The 21315-nt window shown below is 41.2% G+C and overlaps 1 long non-coding RNA gene and 1 pseudogene across 1 annotated transcript in view; one reads left to right on the forward strand and one right to left on the reverse strand.

Annotated features, from left to right (window-relative positions):
• LOC141583572 (uncharacterized) overlaps positions 1 to 21315 on the reverse strand; it is a 364246-nt gene that overhangs the window by 33202 nt on the left and 309729 nt on the right. The gene's annotated exons all lie outside the window — the stretch shown is intronic.
• Positions 18014 to 19040, forward strand: LOC101028353 (centromere protein N pseudogene; annotated as a pseudogene).

Here is a 21315-nt window from a genome sequence, read left to right on the forward strand (position 1 = left end):
CAATAAATATTTTTTTAAATAAGAGAGAAAATTATACTTTCACAAGTCCATTTCAGCTTCCTCAATTTCTCTGGCTGACATCAAGCCTGTTGTACCAAGATACTACTGCAGAAAGAGTGTGTGGTCTTTCAGTACAATGCTCAGCTATAAGTCAGGACTTTAAAGCAAAGCCCAGATGATAGACCAATATAGTAAACCAAACTTAGGCCTTGTAAAAAAAAAAATACCACAAATGAGAAATGTTAGCTTTAGGACCTCATGAGCTATTGCAACATAGTTAAAATTACTATAGGTACGAGATCCATCAAATGGATCAAACACCAGTCCCTGATTTGAGTTAAAGTCTTCTAAAGATCATAAGAGGATACAAGAGTAATTTTTTAAGTCCCCAGAAAACAAAACGAAACAGAAAAAAAACAAAAAAGAAGAAGAAGAAGGAAGAAAGGAATAATGAAGGAGAGAAGGAAAGACAAAGGAAGATGTTCACTAAAAAAACAAGTTCACCAAAGTGGCTCAAATGCATTCTTCTTCTTCTTCTTCCTTCCTGCGTGCCTGTCTTTCTAAAAGGAATGAATGCTCCTGATGGTCAGAGCCCATGGGCCCCCTTTTGAGGTCTTCCATGGCATTTATACAGCCCTGTGAGAGTGAATTCTTTTTTTTTTTTTTTAATGGAGTTTTGCTCCTAGTTGCCCAGTCTGGAATGCAATGGTGTGACCTTGGCTCACTGCAACGTCTGCCTCCCAGGTTCAAGGGATTCTCCTGCCTCAGCCTCCTGAGTAGCTAGGATTACAGGCATGCACCACCATAATTTTTTTTTTTTTTTTTTTTTTTTTTTTTTGTATTTTTAGTAGAGATGGGGTTTCTCCATGTTGGTCTGGCTGGTCTCGAATTCACAACCTCAGGTGCTCTGCCCACCTCGGCCTCCCAAAGTGCTGGGATTACAAGCATGAGCCACTGTGCCCAGCCTGAGAGTGAATTCTAATAACCTAAGGCCCTGCATAATTCAGCTTGTGCTCACAACTCACTTCATCTCATTCCACAGCTGCCTGTGCACACCCCGCTCCCACACACTGGCTCCCTCCATTCCTCACATCTGCCAGGATTCCCCGACCTCAGGGCCTCTGACCATGCTGGTCCCTCTGCCTGAATGCTCTTCCATGCTCTTTTCATGGTCCCCTAGTTTTCATCCTTTAGGTCTTAGCTTAAATATTATCCGTCAGAGAGACCCCCCTTTACCACTGCATAGGAATTATGTAGGTTCCCGTGAGAGTCTATCCTCTCATCTGATCACTTCATAGTATTTATTGCAAGATCTTTCAACAACATTCCCTAGATAACTATGCAGTCCCTACTTATGCACTGGGCACTGTTTTAGGTGCTAGGGATACAGCAGTGTACAAAACAATTCAATTCTGATTTGTTGCTTGTTTCTTCATTGTCTTCCCCACGAATCTAGAACTTCTTTGTAAGCAGGCACTGGCTGAAGGGGAGGCAGCATGTGAAGTAATCCTGAGCAGCAGCTCCAAGCCAGAGCCTTGGTTAGAATCCTGGCCCTTATCACTTGACCAAATGAATTAATTGCTCTGAACCTCAGTTTCCCCATCATTAAAACAGGCATAGTGGCAGTACCTTCTTCTTGGGGTTGTTAGAAGGATTGCACCAGTTAGCATGGTTTAGTTGCTTGGAATAATACTTGGCAAATAAATACAGTAATCCCTATAAATATGTTTGTTAGTGCTTTTTGACTGTTAGACCAATACAGTACCTAACAAATAGTTGGTTTTTAGTTAAATGAATTAATTAATTGTGGTTCCTGCAGTTAGGCCTGTGTTTCTGTGCATGCCAAAACAAGAGGAAAGAGCAGATTAGCAAAAATAAAAGGCTCCCTTTCATCTTTGAACTCTTCATTGGAAGAAAGCCTTTGGTTTTATAGACAGACTGTGACATTTTTGGTCAATTCCAAACCAGTGGCAGGGTTTTCTTTGGAATCTGCTGGAAATATTGTGGTTGTTTTCTTCTGAAAGAGGTTCTGGGACTTTCCAGGGAGGAAGGGTTGTCAGCATGCGGCTGAGTCTGTCATCTGGCTTCTACTGTCAGATGAAAGAAACTGTCTCCAGGAGCTGGTAGAGGAATCACAAAGACGCTTCTGTACTTATCCCAGATTTCTCCTGTCCTCTTCTCACTGCATACATCTACAGTTTCTAATTTGATATTTTTATCCACTAGAAAATCCAAGTTGAGTTGTGAAGGAGCTAAATGCAAACTATTCTGATGACATTGCCAGTAGGTCCTTCCAGTGAACGTTAGCTATCACATGTATAAAATGCAGTGTATCAGCACCTGAATGTTCTATACGTACAAACTGCCAGGAAAGACAAAATAAAATAGAGGAATGATCATTAAAGTAATCAAAGCCATTGGGAGCCACTGACAGGTATTTATCAGGATCCTACTAAGTCCTGGCATTTTTGAAGATCCCATGGGGAAGACCAAAAATATGAAAAAACAGGGCTGGGCACAGTGGCTCATGCTTGTAATCCCAGCACTTTGGGAGACTGAGGTGGATGGATCATGAGGACAGGAGTTCAAGACCAGCCTGGCCAAGATGGTGAAACGCTGTCTCTTCTAAAAATACAAAAATTAGCCAGGCGTGGTGGTGGGTGCCTATAATCCCAGCTACTCGGGAGGCTGAGGTAGGAGAACTGCTTGAACCTGGGAGGCAGAGGTTGCAGTGAGCCTAGATCACGCCACTGGACTCCAGCCTGGGTGACAGAGCAAGAGTTCATCTCAAAAAAACAAACAAACAAACAAACAAAATCAAAATATTTTGTCACAGATTTGCCTTTCAGAAGTCAATACTCTATTTGGATCAAAATTTTCATACATCACAATGTGCAAAACTTTATATAGAGAAGTATGTATATGTGTGATAGTCAGAATAATGCCCTCCCCCAAAGGTGCCCACATCCTAATTCCAGGACCTGTGAATATGTCAGGTTACATGGCAAAGGGGAATTAAAGTTGCAAATGCAGTTAAAATTGCTAATTTATTGACCTTAACATGGGGAGATTATCCTGGATTATCCAGTGAGCCCACTCTAATCACAAGAATCCTTAAAGGTGGAAGAGGGAGGCAGAGGAAGAGTTCAAGAAAGAGATACAGCCATGGAAGTCGGGGAGAGAGCTAATGTTGCTGGCTTGGAAGATGGAGGAAGGGGACCTCAGCACGGGAGTGCAGGTCACCTCCAAAAGGCAGAAAGAGAAAGGAAACAGATTCTTCTTGAGCTCTTCCAGAGGGAATGAAGGCCTGCCACCTGGATTTTAGCCCTGTTCAGCTTCTGACCTGAACAGAACTGCAAGATAATAAACTTGTGTGGTTTCAAGCCACAACGTTTGTGATAATTTGTTAAAACAGCAATAAAAAACTAATACAACATATAATAAAATCCTAAATTGGGTAGTATAAGAAAATAAAGTAGGAAGCAGAAAGAGAGCAAGGCTGACTATAGTCAGAGAAAATGACAGAGTGAGTGGGGTTTGAGATTGTTGTTTTCACTGCTTATAGGACAAATGTAGAAAGACAAAAGCTGAGAAAGGATATGTATTAAATCCACAAAATCATAAAGGGAGCAGAGATTTTTTTTTTTCTAAACCCTGGATTATCAGAATCAGGAAGCACCTCCCTGAAACTTGAAAGAGGGAGGTTTAGGATGGATGGAGGAGAGGAGGGAAAGAGAGACAGTGAGAGAGTGAGGAAGGAAGGAAGCAAGGAGAGGAAAATGAAAGAAAGAGAGAGAAAGAAGGAAGAAAGGAAGGAATTACTTTATGCAATATAACACCCTTTTATCCTTCAACAGAAGCTGAAAATATGAAAAGCTTTAAACTTTTCAGATAAATGTAGGGATGCCAGATCCAAAATGAGTTCTGGGAAACCAAAATGTCTGGGGTAAAAATCAGTCCTTTGTTGGATAATTTGCTCTCCTCTGGCCCGAGACACTAAATCCTGTCAGAGACAGGCCCAGGTTTGAGCGACTTAGAGCTGACACAGTATGGCCATTTTTGTTCTTATCTCTGGTTTGAGGACTCCTTGGAAAATAACAAAGTTGGCTTAAGTGTTCCTCTGCCTCCAACTTATAATGTGCCTGTTTTTCTGGTCTAAAAAAAAAAAAAGCAAACAAGAAAGGTCTTCATGTGCTCTTCTAGGGATGAAACTGAACCCTGAGGTCTGGACCAGCTCAGAGCTTCTTAACTGTGAGGGCGTTAGTCACACAGTCGTTCTCTCGCTGCATGGCTGTGTAATTACTCTTCTACAGAAATTCTTCTTCCCCCTCAGACTATACTCTCTGCTTCCTACTGGAGTGCCTTCCTCTGAGCTACTGAACAGCATTCTACTCTTCGGGGTGCTATAAAATAGCAGGAGGTGAAGTGATGCCTGTGAAACGTGCCAGGCCTAGCTGGTTTTTGCATCTTGGGCACAACCTACATTTGCACAGATGGAATATATAGGCTTGGTTTGGATGTGTTGCAGGAGAAAACGGACCCTGACAGCCCATGAAGCTGGACACTTGGGCGTTGAGGAAGGAAACATTGGTGGGGCATTACTGCAACTGTTTTCACAGTTATGAGATGAGACCCAGAGGCCGGATGCTCAGCATTACTCACCCTTGGAGTCTCCTGGGCTGACATGTGATAATCTCCTAAAAGCCCATGAGTTCAGTTAGGTCTTTAAACCAGTAAGGTTTGGGAACTGGATATAGTTCCCATATGATCCATAGTTTGACAAGACTCAAAAAAAAAAGGAGAGCTTAACCTACCAATCTCATCCGTTTGCTTTCCCATGGAAATGGTCACGGTGACTACAAAATCAGTTGCAATTCATTTTTAAAGCCAAACTATGTACCCATCATGTTTCCTTTTAGATGGACTTAAAAATGTTTTAGGTTCCCAAGAGTTTTTCAAAAGCAGATAGGAACTATAACTGATACACATTGACTGCTAAAATAAAGCCATTTTAACCATGATGTGACCATTACATAAGGTAGGCTGGCTCTTTCACTTAGAGATGTCACTGGATGTTTATAAAATTTGGGAATGGAGGACTTCTTTGACCAACATTATTGACTGTCACTCTTGCAGGAAGGAGAAACTTGGAGCTAGTTCAGTATTTATTTTATTTTATCCTATTTTTCTGAGATGGATTTTTGCTCTGTCAACCAGCTGGGAGTTCAGTGGTATAATCTCAGCTCACTGCAGCCTCCACTTCCCAGGTTCAAGTGATTCTCATGCCTCAGTCTCCCAGGTAGCTGGAATTATAGGCACAAGCCACCATGCCCAGCTAATTTTTGTATTTTTCAGTACAGACAGGGTTTCGCCATGTTGCCCAGGCTGGTCTCAAACTCATGACCTCAGGTGATCTGCCTGCTTTAGCCTCCCAAAGTGCTGGGAGTACAGGCGTGAGCCACCACGCCCAGGGCTGGCAGGCATTTTAAATGGACTGTGTTATCAACTGAAGGCCAAAGGAGCAGTAGGAAACAAATGACCTTAAAATGAATTTTCTGCTGCTGACCAAAAAAAAAAAAAAAAAAAAAAAGCCCTAGGAGTTAGCATCTCTGCCTATTCCATTGATAAGAGATTTACCTGATACTCAAAGAACTTTGCTCTTTTATCCCTGCCACACCGCCTGTTCTTTCCACTGTTTATTTCTGTATCAACCACCAATATATGAGGCAATTTCGTGCATAAGGTCTTTCCTAAAGCTCAGCTCAGTTCTATGCGGTAATTTATAGTTAAGGTCTAAATGGCACTGGTGCATATAAATAGTGTCTGTGGGCTCTGCCGCCATGAGGAAAGTACTGTGCTTAAGTGGCTCCAACACATTTGCTGAGAAAATTATGGAAGGAACTGCTGCGATCTCTGTAGGAAATTATTCAGTGAGATTCTACAGAAGATAAACGTTGCCTTGTAACAGACTTTTTGTTGTGTTGAATCTACAAGTTTCTGTGTGGAATCTAAGGCTATGTGGTTTTTGTTTTTTAACATCAGTCTCTGAGTTGCATCTAAAAAGAAGACATTTTGGGAAACAGAAATCTCAGGGACTTTCAAATTTCCTTGTGATTTGTCATCAAGGGTGAGTGGATTTGAGACATGTTTTACATTTCAGTGGTGAATGCACAGAAAGTGGAGACTCCCCTCGGCCGAGTTGACACCATGGGACAGATTCCTGAAATTTCCTTACAACCTTCCTTTTACCTCTCTCATCCAAAAGCAATCTCTATCTCTGACCATTCTCCAGACCTGAGTATGCAGACTTACAAAGACCCTACAGTATTCATCTGGCCCAGTGAATCCACTGCTCAAAGGTCCTCAGGACAGCAGACAAGAACCAGAAGGTCAATGTGGCCAGAGCATGGCAAAATGGGGTAGGAAAGTGGAAGATCAGGCCAAACCCCACCCTTGGAAGAGCTTAAGAAGAAAGAGTTGGGTCATCTCAGCTTGTCCCCAGAGCAGTCACAATTCGAAACCTGTGGCCCTCTTGGGGGTCTCAACCTGGCTGTGCCCTGAGCCCTCCCAGACCCGCCTCCCTGGGACCTGGCTAAACAGCACTACTCTGCCGGGCGCAGTGGCTCACACCTGTAATCCCAACACTTTGGGAGGCCGAGTTGGCAGAATCACCTGAGGTCAGGAGTTTGAGACAAGCCTGAGCAATATAGCGAAACGTCATCTCTACTAAAAATACAAAAAATTAGCTGGGGGTGGTGGCGGGCGCCTGTAATCCCAGCTACTCGGAAGTAAAGGCAGGAGAGTCGCTTGAACCTGGGAAGTGGAAGCTGCAGTGAGCAAAGATCGTGCCATTGCACTCTAGCCTGGGTGACAAGAGTAAGCCTCCTCCTCAAAAAATAAAAATCAAAAATAATAGCAGCAAAAAAACACTACTCCAAAGCATAAGTGATGTACAGTCAATGAGGAGCATTAACACCGAATACAGTGTGTGGACCTGGCTTGAATCATTTGAATAAACCAACTTTAGGTAGGCATGCTTGGGACACTGAGGAAATAGGATTCAGACAAAGTAAAGATGAAATAAAGAAAGTATTGTTAATTTGTAGATTAAAATGGTATTGTAATTGAGTAAGAAAAGTCATCATTTTCTGAGTATTTAAGAGTGAAATGTCATGGAATCTATGATTCCAATTAAATTAATTCGGCAACATGTACAGGAGACATGGCAAAATGTTACTAATTGTTCTGCTAGGTGACATGTATATGGAAATTTATTATACTATTTCTTTTTATATTCTTTGGAAATGCTCATAATAAAAAGAAAGGAAGAACATACCATTAGTTATTAAACTAGATATTTCAAGCCAGGGAGGAAGGACTGAGGGTTTGTAACCAAAGAAGTAAAAACATGAGGTTGTGAGGTTGTTCTTTGTGAACAGAGGGAGCTTTCCTCCATCATTTTCTGCCTAAGGCGCTGGCTTCTAGTGATTAATTTATTAAACATTAGTTAGAAACTGCTGGGAGTGAGCCCTGAGGGGAGATAAAAGGATGGATGACAAGACATCCCCACTGTCCCCAAGGAGTAAATGTCTAGGAACAGAGAAAGTATGCAGATTCCATAGCTGCGCTCTGGAGCCAGACCACCTGGGTTCAATTCCAGGTATGACACATACTAGGGGTTTATCTGTACCAGTTAGTTAAGCTTTCTGTGAATTCCAAGTGGATTTACCTTGCAGGTTGTCATAATCATTAAATGAACTAATATGGAGAAATTCTTAAAATTAACACTTTGTATTTAAAAAAAAAAACAAGCAATATATATAATACATAGTAAAAGTTTTTCTCGAAAGAGCTTTTGACATAGTCCCAGTGGGGAGAATTCATTCCAGGATCCAGGGCACAAATATGAGCAAAGATTTAGAAAGTAAAGCGTAAAGAGCGCTTTGGGAATAGCAACTAATCCACCGCAGTTAGGACTTTTGGGTCTGTTAAAAGGAGTGCTGAGAAACAAAACCGGAAAGGCAAGATGGGCCCAGATTACCCAGAGGGCCAAGAATACCAAGCCAAAGAGTCATGGCTCTGTCCTGCAAGCACTAGAGGACCACCAAGAGTGTTTGAGCCAGGGAGAAGCATGAACATTGGAGAAAAGCTAATTATTTCCTGTGTTTTCAATAATCACCGTGTTCACAGCAAGTGCCAGACATCGGAAGCAAAAGTGGAAGCTTCAGTTTAGAGGAGGAAGGAGATGTTGAATAACCGAACAAATAAGAGTTATGAAGGAAAAGTGAAGGTGTTCTGAGAGTTCATAAGAAACCTAATGTAGCTGGAGGGATGAGGAAGTCAGGCTGAAGAGGTGACACCTGGCTGAGATGTAAAGCTATGCAGGACGGCTGAGTGGACTTGGAGAGAAGAGCTTGCTGGGTAGAAGAACAGGATGAGCATGGGCTCTGTGGCAGGCAGGGAAATGACATTCTAGACCTTCTAGAAAAAATGCTAGTGGCGGTGGAACCAGGGGCCTGGGAGATTGTGGTTTGAGATAAGAAAGTGTTAGGCAGGGTTAAATTACCCACCACCTTGGCCACACTGATTGAGCCAGATACCAACACCTGACCAAAAGACAGGCTCCTTTAGACCTCAGCCAGGTCACCATGAGGTGACCTCAAGTGACACCAGATAGTTATTGCCAGAACCAATCAACGCCTCTCTCAGGGAGTTTGAACATGAGACAGAGAGGGAGAAAAAGACTCAGAAATAGAGAAAAACACACTGATGGATAAGTAGAATACAGTGGCAATACAGAAACTGACGTGACATGAACCCTGTAGACCATATTAAGGATCTTGGTCTTTATGTTAAGAACAAATACTGGCTAGAAATGATGGGGGCCTGAACAAGGATTACAGAGGCAGAAATGAAGAAGAGGAGGAGGTGATTTTAAATATATGTCCATAATGGCACTTCTCCCTTAATTCCATCTTCTTGAGTGTGGTCTGGACTTAGTTGTTTGCTTTTAACAGATAGAATATGGCAAAAGTAATAGTGTGTGACTTCCAAGATTAGGTTCTAAAGAGGACTGCAGCTGCCATCTTGAGCACATACGTTCTCCCCCTCCCACTCCTCCTCCTCTCCCACTACCCCTCCCCACATGGGGGAAGGAAACTGTCATGTGGTAAGAAGCCCTGTAGAGAAGTCCATGGGGAGGAACTGAAGCCTCCAGCCAATATCCAGCAAGGAACTGCGATCTGCTTACGACGATGAGTAATTTTTTAAAAAAATTTCCGTTTTAATTTTACATTCAGAGGGTACATGTGCAGGTTTGTTACAAGGATATATTGCTTGCTGGTCTTGTCACCCAAATAGTAAACATAGTACCTAACAGTAAGTTTTTCAGCCCTTATTCCCCAACCTTTGAAGTCCCCAGTGTCTACTGTTGCCATTTTATGTTTTTTGTAGCCAAGATTTAGCTCTCATTTATGAATAAGGACATGAGATATTTGGTTTTCTGTTTCTATGTTAATTCACTTAGGATAATCGCCTCTATCTGTACCCACATTGCTGCAAAGAACATAATTTCATTCTTTTTTCTGGCTGTGTAGTATTCCATGATGTATATGTACCATACTTTCTTTCTTTATTTAATCTGCCACTGATGGCCACCTAGGTTGACTCCATGTCTTTGCTATTATGAATGGTGCCAGGATGGACATATGAGTGCATGTGTCTTTTTGGTAGAACAATTTATTTTCTTTGGGGTGTATACCCAGTAACTGGATTGCAGGGTCAAATAGTAGTTTGGTTTAAAGTTCTGTGAGAAATCTCCAAACTGCTTTCTATAGAGCTGGCTGAAGTAATTCATGTTCCCACTCTGTAGCCTCACCAGAATCTACTAGGTTTTTAAGACTTTTTCACAGTAGCCATTCTGACTGATGTGAGATGATAGCTCATTGTGGTTTTGATTTGCATTTATCTGATAATTAGTGATGTTGAGCATTTTTTCATGCTTTTTTTTTTTTTTTTTTTTTTTTTTGCCACTTGTATGTCTTCTTTAGGGAAGTGTCTACTCATGACCTCTGCTCACTTTTTTTTTTTTTTTTTTTTTTTTGAGATGGAGTCTAGCTCTGTTGCCCAGGCTGGAGTGCAGTGGTGCAATCTCAGCTCACTGCAACCTCTGCCTCCCGAGTTCAAGCAATTCTCCTAACTCAGCCTCCAAGTAGCTAGGATTACAGGCACACGCCACCATGCCCAGCTAATTTTTATATTTTTATTAGAGATGAGGTTTCATCATGTTGGCCAGGTTGGTTTCAAACTCCTGACCTCAAGTGATCCACCCGCCTCAGCCTCCCAAAGTCCTGAGATTACAGGTGTGAGCCACCATGCCCGGCCACTTTTTTTTTTTTTTTTAATTAAACAGGGTCTTGCTCTGTCATCCAGGCTGGAATGCAGGCATGATCATAGCTCACTGCAACCTCAAACTCCTGATTTGCCCACTTTTTAATGGAGTTATTTATTCCTTGCTGATTTGTTTAAGTTCCTCATAGATTCTGGATATTAGTTCTTTGTCAATGCATAGTTTTTAATAGTTTGAGGTCTGACATTTAAGTCTTTACTCCATTTGAGTTAATTTTTGTATATGGTGAAACAGAGGGGTCCAGTATCATTCTTCTGCATGTGTCTAACTAGTTTTCCCAGCACTGTTTCTTGACCAGGAGTCCTTTCCTCATTGCTTTTTTTTTTCTGTGAACTTTGTTGAATATCAGGTTCTCTATCTGATCCATTGGTGTATATGTCTATTTTTCTACCACTACCATGCTGTTTTGGTTACTGTGGCCTTGTAGTGTAGTTTGAAGTCAAATAATGTAATGCCTCTTGCTTTGTTATTTTTGTTCAGGATTGCTTTGGCTATCTGGGATCTTTTTTTTTTTTCCATATGAATTTAAGATAGTTTTAAAAATTTTTAAATAATATTAGAGATAGGGTCTTGCCATGTTGCCCAGACTGGTCTCAAACTTCTGGGCTCAAGCGTTCCACCCACCTTGACCTCCCAAAGCTCTGAGATTATAGGCATGAGCCACCACACCTGGCCAGTTTTTCTAATTCTATAAAAAAATCACATTGATCATGAATGATATTAAAAGTGGATTCTCTAATATATAATGAAATAATTATGCAACTTTAAAAAAAGTGGATTCTCCAGCCATAATCTACCTTTGAGATGACTACAGTCCCAGATAACAATTGGCCTAGAACTTCATGAGAGATCAGCTAAGCTAAGTCACCCTCAGATTGCCAACTTTCACAAACTGCATGAAATAATTAACATGTTTTAAGCTGCTAAGTTTTGGCATAATTTGCTATGCACATTGCATAATGAATACAGAGAGAGATGAATGAAATTCATAATACATAGGTAGAATTGCTAGGACTTTACAATCATAGCTATTGGGTATGGAGGCACAAAAGAAGAAAGAAAACTGAGCTTTGGACCTGACTCACTGAGGTTCTATTTTTAGAGAAGGGGTTGGAACATAGGAGGAAGAATTTTGCGGAGAAAGAAAATAATTTCCATTTCGAACTCATTAAATTCAAGAGGCTGATGAGATTTTCAGGTGAATGTGTCCCCTGGAGATTTGAAAATATGGCAAACGGTGTTAGAGTGGAGAGGGCTATTTGGATGGAAGTCACGGGGGTAGAGGAGAACCATGGCAGTGGAGGGCATTTCCAAGGAGAAGAAGGAGATAATAAAGGCAGATGAAGGGCAAACACCAAGAATCAGATACATTTGTGGTCCCAAAAGAGGAAAAGAGAAGTAATGCTCAGAAATAAAAGAGTAAAAACTCTAAAGAGAGTTTCAATAAGGGGATGTTCAACAGTATCAGAAGCTATAGAAAGCAATCCCTATCTCTGGAAAGTTCGATCTCACATTACACATCTGCATATTAGATTATCTATAAATCTCCTAGTTAGGGCAAGTTAACACTGGCTGCACAAATTAAATTTCAAGAGCTACAATGCAAAAAACGAGACCTGAATTATAGGCACCCCAGCAAAGCACTGGCCACATGTGACGCTCCCCACAGGTGGTCCATGTGTCTTTATTACGCTCCTCTCAAACTGCAACAGAAGAAATGCTCACAGTTCTCTCTAGACAACCTGTTCTTTTTACAATGGGGGTTTCAAGCTGCAAAATACGGAGACCTTCTCATTTACCTCAGGATAAGGATATTTAGGAGGCTTGAGGAAGCAGAGAAAATGGTTTCCAGGGATACATGCTAAGCCTCATGAGAATTAGAACGTGGTTCAGAATGAAGCAGCAGTTTTTCCAGCAGCCTGCCATTCCTGAAACATCTCCTGCACTGTTCCTTTCTCTATTTCCTTCTTCTTATTAATCTTCTGCTAGCAGATGGCTTTCTATGCCTCCATTCATAGCCCCTCTATTTACGGAAGTCATCACTTGCTTCATACTGCCTGCTCACTGCCTTCTTTCCACATGTTTCGGTTTGTGTCAACACTGGACTGCTGTCTATCAGCCGTCTGCTTTTCTCGAACTCTGGGTACCTCTGTTCATCTCTGTCTCTAGTTCAAATTTCTCCAAGAGAGGCTTTGATTTCAGAAGGTCCCTATCCAGTGCCACCCTAGGCCACCTCCTAGAGGCTGAAGAGCATGAAGCAGTGTGTCTTTTAGTCGGTTGTTAATTCCTGGTTCAACCATTCATTGCCAAAGTGGTGGGGAAAGTGGTTATCCAAGGTTAGAGAATTTGGTTCCTTTTCCCCAAAAGGAGGCAGTGGGCCTGGAAGCTAGTTTGTCTTAATGACCTTTCAAGTACCGTTCCCCAGTGAGCCAATGGCTTAAACTTCCTCTTCTGCATACAGATTCCTTCTAGAAGGGTTTTTATTTTTAATATTAGCTCAGTTGATAGCAACAACTATTTGTGGTACTAACCCTCAAAGCAGCACATGCGGCTGCTCACGGATTGAAAACCAAAGGCAAACAGAAAATACGGGTTTAACAAGGCTTCGATAAACTGAAAAAGCCTGAAATTATTTCAGTGAACTCTGCTAACCATAGCCAGTTAGTTCCTGCTCTTCATTTGTATTCATTCATTCACACCACCACCTTAGCAGGTGTTCCTCTAGAGCAGGCGTCCCCAAACTTTTTACACAGGGGGCCAGTTCACTGTCCCTCAGACCGTTGGAGGGCCACCACATACTGTGCTCCTCTCACTGACCACCAGTGAAAGAGGTACCACTTCCTGAAGTGCGGCGGGGGGCCGGATAAATGGCCTCAGGGGGCCGCGTGCGGCCCACGGGGCCGTAGTCTGGGGATACCTGCTCTAGTGTGAAGAAGCTGGTTAAGACAGAAACTCTACCCGCAAACAGCTGACTCGCAAGACAGGACCAAGCATGAACGCTCTTTCTTCTCATCTCTCTCTTCCCCAGTTCAACTCTCTCTTTCCTCCCTTCCCCTTTACTTTGTGCATTTTTTTTTTGGGGGGGGGGTGGGAAATGTGCCCATTCACAGTCAGTTCCTTCCTTGCCTGTGTTTCCTTTACTTATTTTATTTATTTCCTAGAGACAGATTCTCACTCTGTCACCCAGGTAGTCATCACAGCTTAATGAAGCCTTGAACTCCTGGCCTCACATGATTCTCCCTCCTCAGCCTCTGGAGTAGTTAGGACTACAGACACAAGCCACCATGCCCAGCTAATTTAAAAAATGTTTTTTGTAGCAATGGGGGTCTCATTATATTGCCCAGGCTATTCGAGTTGTCTCAAACTCCTGACCTCAAGCAATCACTCCTGCTTTGGTCTCCCAAAGTGCTGAGACGAGAGGCTGAGAAACCCTGCCCAGCTGCCTGTCCTGCTTTATGTTGTCAAGAATTCATGGGAATCCTCACAGACTCTGCCTTACCAAACACGTAAAAAGTAAATGTGGCTGGAAAAACACACACCAAAAGATCGATAGATGATTACGGAGGCAGGCTGGGGCAGGAAGTGGATGGTTTTTAACTTACATGCCTTTATATCTTTGAATTTTTATAAGCTTTCGTTTAGAGATTACTTGTTATACTAGAAAAGTAAATAAGAAGTAAACATTTTCTATAAAAGAAAAAAAAAGGAAAAGGAATGAGCAGGAATGAACAACTGTGAACAAATGAAGTTGGTAAAATTTTCCATGACGCTACTGTCAAGGTTGCTTTGGTTTCTCTCTTGTTTTTTGACAATCTCTAAGGAAACTCTGTGGAGTGAAGGAGGAACATCATAATCTGCAAGTGACTCAAAACAAATTTATTTTGTCCTTTAGATTTGCTTGATTCATGTAGATTGCTTTCTTATTCTTGAAATTCGTGATCATATTCTTACTTTACTACAGAAAAGCAATTGACATGATAAAAAATAAGCAAGCCATTTGGGAAGTTAGGATTTTAGAGGTAGGTAATGGGAAAATTTGGTGGTGAGGTGCCAACAAGGGATGATTTTTCCTAGACGTGTGAACTTCCTGTAATGTGGAATGTGTACGTGTGAAATTACCAGTCGCTATATTTGCAATAACTTAATAACATGATGGTTCCTCCACCCGTCCTCTTTCCCCACACTGAGTTCCAGTTTCACCCCGGGATACTTATTGTGAAGCTTTACAAAGAAAGGAGGAAGTAAACCTACCAACAAGGCAGCACTGTGTTTCAAATACCACATTCTTAACAGATGAAAGTTTCTTTAATCACTCTAATTAGCAATACCACATGAGTCAAAATGGATGGTCCAAATTTTGTATTTAATTTTCTTCCTGTGTCCTGGGCCTTTCCAATTTATTAATTATTGTTTACAAGGCCTTGCCTCACTGGGGTAGATTTAGCAGACATTACCATCTTAGCAAGGCTCAACTTCATTCTGCTGCAGGACTGCACCTGCTCCCGCATCTGAACTAAAAAGGAAGTAAAAATGTGGTACTTAGTGGCCAGAGTGTTTTGTCTGATGCAGGAAAGCAATGAGAGTGCCTGTTTCTTCACTGTTGTTCATGCTAAAGGGTCTCCAAGTGTATATCACTTAGAGGAATTAGTTTCCTGCTCCCTAAAAGCAAAGAGCTACGCAGAGAAGAGACAGCAGCTGGCCGGTGGGGCCCAGTAATTCCCAGCAGCACACCAGGGGCTAACAGAGGAGACCACTGTGTTTGAGGAAAAGGACAGGATCTAGAGAGAAACCAACGCTTGGTGTTTGTCTGTCATTCCTCCAAAAAATTAGGTCAGAGCAAAAATAGGTAAATTGCTCCTTGAGGAATAACTAATTTAGTAATAGTTCAGAATAATGCATTGCATTATTAGATTCAACATGGTGTTTTAAATAATATTCGATTAGCAGAAGCTGACAGCTGACAAAACTTAGATGGTATTTGGCTCCCTAAGAGAAGGCAAACCATGAGCATGTGGATTATTTTAAGAGACTGGGTTTCACCATCTTGGCCAGGGTGGTCTCAATCTCTTGACCTCGTGATCCACCTGCCTCGGCCTCCCAAAGTGCTAGGATTATAGGTGTGAGCCACTGTGCCTGGCCTTTAAAAAAAAATTTTTTTTTAGACGGAGTATTGCTGTGTTGCTCAGGGTGGAGTGCAGTAGTGCAATCTCAGCTCACTGCAACCTCCACCTCCTGGGTTCAAGTGATTCTCCTGCCTCAGCCTGAGCTAGGACTACAGGCTCGTGTACAACCACATCTGGCTAATATTTTTTTGTATTTTTAGTAGAGACAGGGTTTTACCATGTTGGCTAGGCTGGTCTCAGACTCCTGATCTCGGGTGATCCACTTGCCTCGGCCTCCCAAAGTGCTGGGATTACAGGAGTGAGCCACTGCACCCGCCACATGTGGTTATTTAATTAAAGTCGAATACAGAACTCACTGTGCTTGGTATTGAACTTCTTGGGACTACTGTGGCTCAATGCTTGAATCTTAGCCCTGACATTGTTAAATGCAAGCAGCCAGGGAGAACATAGTGGCTTGCTTCAAAGAAAGAAAAAAAAGCACTTCTGACAACCCCAGAAGCTAAGGTTATTCACGATTATAAAAGCAGTAACAAAAGCTGTGAATGTTGGTTCTACCGTTTATAATTCTAGAAAAACATTGTCTGTCCTTTGATTTTATCAGGCAATTTTGAAAAACATCAATCAAAGACCTGCTCTGAATCTCCAGGTGTGAAAACAGGGCATGATGGGAAATCCAGATGGTCAAACTGCGGGCCAAGGTTCTGTATTTGTGATTGGTAGAGAGAAGGAGGCCTGTGTCTGAGGGACAACAGATGGGAAACGCCAACTTCCTCACCTAAAGTATTATCCTCATTCTCACCCCACAATCTGGAAACAAGTGACAGTGTTGCTCTATGTGAAGATAGTGGACCTCTTCCAGATTAGGAAGACTGGACAGAACCATTTAATTACTCTTTGGGTTAAGATGTAGCCATCATTATCTCCATTAGTTAATTAGAAGAGTTACTGCTGGTGACTTTTAAAAAAAAGTAATACTATTAGAATTTTTAAAAATTACACATACATTCCTCAATTCTTTTTTTTGAAACAAAGTCTCACTCTGTCACCCAGGCTGGAGTGCAGTGGCACCATCTTGGCTCATTGCAACTTTTGCCGATTCTCCTGCCTCAGGTTCCCAAGTAGCTGGGATTACAGGCACCTCCACCCCACCACATTCGGCTAATTTATGTATTTTTAGTAGAGATGGGGTTTCCCCATGTTGGACTAGGCTGGTCTCGATCACCTGACCTCAGGTGATCTGCCCGCCTCAGCCTCCCAAAGTGCTGGGATTACAGGTGTGAACCACTGCGCCTGGCCACATTTCACAATTCTGAAAGGCAGTAAGTGTTTTTAATAATGAATGATTCCAGGCAGGGCACGGTGACTCACACCTGTAATCCTAGCACTTTAGGGGGCTGAGGCAGGCAGATCACTTGAGACCACGTGTTTGAGACCAGCCTGGCCAACATGGTGAAACCCTGTCTGTACTAAAAATACAAAAAAAATTTAGCCAGGCATGGTGGTATGTGCCCGTAATACCAGCTACTCAGGAGGCTAAGGCAGCAGACTCACTAGAACCCGGGAGACAGAGATTACAGTGAGCTGAGATTGCACCACTACACTCCAGCCTGGGTGACAGAGCAAGACTCCATCTCAAAAAAAACCAAAATGAAACAAAAGATGATTCCAAATAGACATGCAAACTGATACACACATACGTGTATGCATACCTTAAGCATGATTGCATTTTTAAGTAGCAGGACAAAATATACTTTGAAATAATTAAGCATCTTCCTTTGGAAAATACCACATGCTTAAGAGATCTCACTGGCAGCTCAGACATTTCACCCCCACCACCTACCTCAGGCAGGTGCTGTTCTTTTGGGTAGAAGCAAAGAGGGAGACTCATTTAAGACCAGGAAGCCAATACATGAGGATGAAAGGAGAGAGGAATATGGTATCATCACACATCAAAATCTACTCAAGTATCCAGTCTAGCAGATCATTCAGTCTTTGGAGTTCCTTTTATTTATCTTGGAGTCTATGTTTGTCTCAATTTAGATTACTGCTAAAATGGAGAAAGAATACCCCACCCATGAAGCAGCTGAATTAAAAGAAAACATAAACTGACCTTTAAAAATAGTTTGAATTCAGCTTCTTTGGAAAGGGAGATTGTAAGATTGGCTAATGCTCAAAAACAGTAATTTTCCTTTATTTAACTCAAAGTAATAATTTATCTCAAAATGAAATCACAGTTACTTATAAAGATGATGGTATCTGGCTTTTCATTTGGAAGTATTTTCCAGAAAGCAACTCAGAAATGTACAAAGTTAAACCTATATACACATTGGGTGTATGCGGTCAGTAGTATGCTTTGTTTACTTGTAACTGATTTTAACTGAATTGCCCTTCTTTTAAAGAAAAATGTGCATCAAACAGGTGGGAACGGCAGCTGAGGAGTGAGACAGCAGGATATGTGGGCTATGTGGATATATCCAAAGGGATGGATGAGACTGTTGCTGAGTTCATCAAGAGGACCATCTTGCAAATCCCCATGAATGAACTGACAACAATCCTAAAAGCCTGGGACTTTTTGTCTGAAAATCAACTGTAGACTGTAAATTTCTGGCAGAGAAAGGAATCTAGTTCAGCACTTGGTTCGGCTGTGTGAGAAAAAGCGTGCAGGTCTCAATGACGCTACCTTGTTAGACATCATTTATACTCAATTTCATCAACACCAGAAAGTTTGGAATGTTTTTCAGATGAGTAAAGGACCAGGTGAAGATGTTGACCTTTTTGATATGAAACAATTCAAAAATTCATTTAAGAAAATTATTCAGAGAGCATTAAAAAATGCGACAGTCAGCTTCAGAGAAACTGAGGAGAATGTAGCCTGTATTCGAATTGCCTGGGGGAACACAGTACACTAAGCCAAACCAGTAGAAACCTACCTATGTGGTACACTACTCCCAGACTCCGTATGCCTTCACGTCCTCCTCCAAGATGAGGCGCAATATGCCACTTCTGGGTCAGGCACTGACAATTGCTAGCAAACACCATCAGATTGTGAAAATGGACCTGAGAAGTTGATATCTGGACTCTCTTAAGGCTATTGTTTTTAAACAGTATAATCAGACCTTTGAAACTCACAACTCTATGACACCTCTACAGGAAAGAAGCCTTGGACTAGATACAAATATGGATTCAAGGATCATTCATGAAAACATAGTAGAAAAGGAGTCTAACAAATAACTCAGGAAACGTTTGGAGATTATCCTCAACCACAACTAGAATTTGCACAATATAAGCTTGAAACGAAATTCAAAGTGATTTAAATGGGAGCATCTTGGCTGAGAGGGAAGAATCCCTCCGATGCCTAATAAAGTTCTCTCTAGGCTACATCTTTTGGAAGCATTGAAATCCTTAGCACCAGCTGGTATTGCAGATGCCCCCGTTTCTCCACTGCTCACTTGCATACCCAAAAAGAGAATGAATTATTTTAAAATTAGAGATAAATAAGATGTGTGTGGTTTCATAAACACAGCTCCTCCTCATGACATTGCACGTGCACTTCAGTTAATGGCTGGCTGTATAGCTTCTGTCTGTAAACTTGTATTTTAGAAAATTCTTGTTAATTGAATTTTTAGAAATGCTCACATAATTGTTGGGACTGATTTATTCCTCCACGATATGCATCCTCTCTCGCATATCCTGCTAACTAACAGTTGTGGCACTTGAAATGACAGGACATACATATATATGGCCCCACACTCGACCTTGAGTGCCTGAATGCTCTGAAATCAAGCATTTGGCACAGTGCCGGAGACTCTGGGGCTTGTGTTCTTTTTCCCACTGCTGTCTCTTCTTGATTCTGGGGAGGTCAGATTCCAGCCGTTGGTTTCCAGGGATTGATTCTTAAGCCTTAGAGTCACAGAAAGAAGCAAGAGGAAACTATACTCGCTCAAAACGACTCATGAAATTGGTCCATTCAAAGGACAGAGTTGAGTCCATTGTGCTATTGTTGCAAGAGGTTGCATATTTGGTGAGTCAGTTATATAAAATAATATTTTTGTTGTAAATATGATACTTTTCATAATCTGTTTTATCATGTGTATAACACTCAAACTGACAAATATTGTACTGACTTATGAATAAAGATAAAAAAAAGAAAAATGTGCATCACTTTCATTTCAGTAGAGTTTTTTGTTCAACTCAAACAAAAAAGGTGACAAAGAATTAATAGCCTTATTCGATTTTTTAAAATCTTACAAATTAAAGATAAAAGAAAAATGGTCGTGCCGGGCGCGGTGGCTCAAGCCTGTAATCCCAGCACTTTGGGAGGCCGAGGTGGGTGGATCACAAGGTCAAGAGATCGAGACCATCCTGGTCAACAAGGTGAAACCCCGTCTCTACTAAAAATACAAAAAATTAGCTGGGCATGGTGGTGTGTGCCTGTAATCCCAGCTACTCAGGAGGCTGAGGCAGGAGAATTGCCTGAACCCAGGAGGCGGAGGTTGCAATGAGCCAAGATCGCGCCATTGCACTCCAGCCTGGGTAACAAGAGCGAAACTCCGTCTCAAAAAAAAAAAAAGAAAAAAAAAAGAAAAATGGTCAAAGGACAAATAATTTTGACATGGCCAATAAACATTTGAAACAACAGTTAACTTCATTAACAATCTAGGGAGTACAAATTATAACAAATATAAGGTACCATTTTTCACTAGTGCAGTTGGAAAGAAAAAATTTAAATAATAATAATTTTGGGGAATGTATATAAAGATAAGTGCAATGGTATACACTGCTAGTATAAATGTAGTGAGTTTTTGCGTGTATGTATATAACTCCACATATATAACTTCAAAAAGGTATTGATTCAAATTGATAATATATATTCATATGTAAGTATATATTTATAGGAATATATACAAATATACGTATGTGTATTTATCTAGATACATAATATTATAAATATATTTTAACATGTATCTAGATAAATACACATACATATATTTGTATATATGTATATAATAGAGGGCAATAAGCATTTGAAACAACATTTAACTTCATTAAGAATCTAAGGAAGAATCTTCCTGAAGATTCTTCATGGAATCAAGAAATGGAATGGATTATGAAGAGATGGTCTTCACGGAATTCCCAGCATACTTCATACCATAGAGAGAGAGAATATAACATCCATTGTTCTCCATAACTATTCTCATTACATTAAGAATGAACAACAACCAGGAAATGCAAAACTCTGGCAGCCATGAGCATATCTGAACATGTGATTTCTAAAATTCATGTCCTGTATGTTACACACACACACACACGCACACAGAGTCATGTGTGTTTTAAAGTCTTAAAAGAATGCATATTCTTTGATTCAAGAACTAGATATCGAGAAATTTATTCAGAAATAATCACAGATATGCTCAAAGATATAGCTACAAGAATGCTCATTAGACAGCTATCAAAAACATTATCAAAAACTTGGATGCAGCCTAGATGACCAACAACAGAGAGTTGCCTATGTTATAAAATATTTATACAGCAGAACACTACACAGAGGCAGAAGAATATTTAATGTCCATAATATATTAAATGAAAAGGGAGCCAGGCATGGTGGCACACACCTATAATCTCAGCACTTTGGGAGGCTCAGGTGGGAGGGTCGCATGAGCCCAGGAGTTCGATGCTGCACTGAGGCACAATAGCACCACTGCACTCTAGCCTGGGTGACAAAGTGAGACAGTGAACTGGGATTATTGATGATTTTGGTTTTATTCCAATTGTTTACCTGTCTTT

Source organism: Saimiri boliviensis, chromosome 2 (genome assembly GCF_048565385.1).
Source record: "Saimiri boliviensis isolate mSaiBol1 chromosome 2, mSaiBol1.pri, whole genome shotgun sequence".
Classification (NCBI taxonomy): domain Eukaryota; kingdom Metazoa; phylum Chordata; class Mammalia; order Primates; family Cebidae; genus Saimiri; species Saimiri boliviensis.